Source organism: Glossina fuscipes, unplaced genomic scaffold, assembly GCF_014805625.2.
Source record: "Glossina fuscipes isolate IAEA_lab_2018 unplaced genomic scaffold, Yale_Gfus_2 150, whole genome shotgun sequence".
NCBI lineage: Eukaryota > Metazoa > Arthropoda > Insecta > Diptera > Glossinidae > Glossina > Glossina fuscipes.
In genome coordinates, this window is record NW_023998493.1 from 1,379,960 (window position 1) to 1,382,893 (window position 2,934).

The window sequence follows — 2,934 nt, forward strand, 5'->3', positions numbered from 1 at the left end:
GGAGCTTGTGTATTCAGCAGCAGTAGTCGGAGGCGAAGTTCCGCTATTAACGGATAGTTTAATTCGTGAAGATTTGCAATTTGCTACAAGTGTGGCACAACGTTTTCTTCCTCACGATCCTGACATGGAGCGTGCATTAAAATATCAAGATATCATGAACTATATAAACAACTTGACAGACGAAAAATGTAGATGCTAATAATAGTGTTTGGTGTTAAAAACGATCGGACGTCATTGATAAGGAACGAAATTCTTCCCCAACCTGACAGATATGCCATAAATCTGACATATCTCACATATCTACTGATGCTAGCATTTTTCATCCAGTTTGTAATATGTAATGTGCACGCTTCTTATCAAGCAGCGACGAATAGTTGCTCGATTGATTTTTATTCCTAATTTAAATTAAAATTTTTGTATGTTATGCTTGTACACGGAATTTTCACTATACATTAATTTTAATTTATTATTTTGGAATGAAAATGAATTACTTTTGACTTGTAAGTATGTAATGAGGATTTCTTTATTACTTTTTTTGGGACGGTTTTTTGAGAATATAGTTGAAATTTTTACACCCTAAACGATTTTTTAAAGTTTTGAAAACTGATCACCAAATTTACCATACGTCGCACGTATTTTTTTACATGGCTTTTTTGCACGTATTTCTAAGGAACCTATCTACCGCGTAAAAAACGCGTTCTGTGTACGCAAAAATAGCAAAGTGTCTTGTTAATCGTCTCAGATAGCTGACAAATTGGGAAATGTTTTAGCCACTTTTAAATTAAAACCGGTTACAGATTAAAAATAGACTTTATTTACCTATTTGTGTGCTTGGGGTCACGACGACTTTTGCGCTGCATTTTTCGAAGCCCTTATAACTGCACATGCTAAGTTTTAGATCATTAAGCGCTATCGACTATAAGCTACAGCTTTTCATCATGCAATCGGCATGGTTAATGACGAATCACATTCGTTTGACACTCGTTCATAATTTAAGGTAATTTCGAGTTTTCGGTCTGAATTTTTGTAGCCGTTAGAGCTTAATAAACAGGCGACAGATAGAGGAAGAAGAATGGCCAACTAATCAAGTTATATTACGAACTCTAGGCTGCTGTACAATCTCCTTACGTGGTATAAGCCAGCACAAGTCTGAATGATTATGCCAGCCACACCATTAACTTCAATAAATCGTTCATAAAATTTTATGTGTTGTGAACAGATAGCTCTTGTGCGGAGAATTTGTTAGCGTAAATATTTGTTACTAGAATGAAAGAATTCTAATGATTATGGATTATGGATGATTAGGGATATTTGCAAGAAGGTTTACATTGCCGCAAATTGAATGAAGCAGTATAGACGTTACTTTCCGACCGATTTAGTTTGAGTAGAGTAAATGAGCGCGGCAAAGCTTTGAATTGAGCAATCGAAGAGCATAGAGATATTATTGTCTTGAATGAAGATATTTTTAGTTTCTGAGTCATCACTTGCTCCACATCATATATGGTTCAGAACGACATTAGAAACACCAATTACTTACTATAACAATCTATTTAGAAGCATTTTCTGTCCACGTATTTCTCTATGTTCAGCTTTTGGAAATATTTTCATAAGATTCGACATACCAACTGTTTTTGACTCGTGGACCAACCATATTAAATGTCGGTTGGGTTGGAAAGTTTCTTAAATACTCTTCATATAATGAGGCATTTTAAAAATGTCTCCATATAAAAACTTTGCCAATTTCCCGGAGATAACTGCAAATCGGTGTCCACATTTGCATTTCCTTTCATTAGAGGCAAGATGATCAATTGAACCGTTCTAATGTGTCAACTCCAACTTCCTCAAATGAACATTATGATTATAATAAAATCAATATGTTATTGCTTAAATCTCATCTTTCATACATTATGCTCGATTTTTCTGCAGGGAACATAGAAACCCTGCTATCATCGTTCTATTAAAGCTAGCTATTTCTGCATCTGTTCCAAACACGTAACCTCGCCCTCGAAACAAGTGCCCTGCATGATTTAACAAGAGAGTTAACTATTACAAACATAGGGAAAACCAACTTTTCAAAAAATATATGAAAAGTGGTTCTGCTTACGGCTATTTCCCCTACTCTGTTGCAAGGCATAGATTTAATTACCTCAATGTTATTACAGATACCTTCAGTTGATAAACTCCTCATCGCTTATTTGTCCTACATATTTTTATAAAGTTATCAACTCCAAAATACAAATCTCCATATATCCGGCGCGGGTTTCTTTCAATGGCTCCGAGCCCTTTTGTGATATTGAAAGCTCAAATCTCTTTGCTAAATACTTCCGGCGAAATTTTTCAACTGTTGATTCCGATTTAACTGTTAACTATCCGCATCTGATCATTAACTTTTTTCCGGGTTCCGTCCGTTTGTTGCTTGGGTTCCGTCCATCCATTCCATTATGTATACTCAAATCATGCTCTGACGACCTGTGCAGTATTATTTCAAAGATATTTAAGTAGTCCTTACAATCAGACGTTTTCTCTTTGTGTTAGAAGAGTACTTTCCTTACTCTTTTTCACAAATGTGGAAACAGGCATCACGTTGAGAACTATGAAGGTATTACCAAGTGTGTGTGTTGCGTAAATTGTTTGAGCGATTTGTTACTCAGCATTTGGCTTTTGCTACCATTCAAGTATGGCTTCCTAAAAGGAGGATCAACTGTTACGATGCTCTTAGAGTTTACTTGCCGTGTTCAAAGGTCTTTTTCTAGTGGCTCTCGCACGGATGTCGTAAATGTTGATTTCAGTGAAACATTTGACTAAGTAACCCTAATTTAATGATCTTCAAACCCCGTTTCTTTGGCTTTGCTTTGTACTTAGTGAAGTGGTGGTTCTGTTTAACTTCATCACCGCGGATGAATTTTTCGGTAGGTAGCCACTTAAGACACTTTT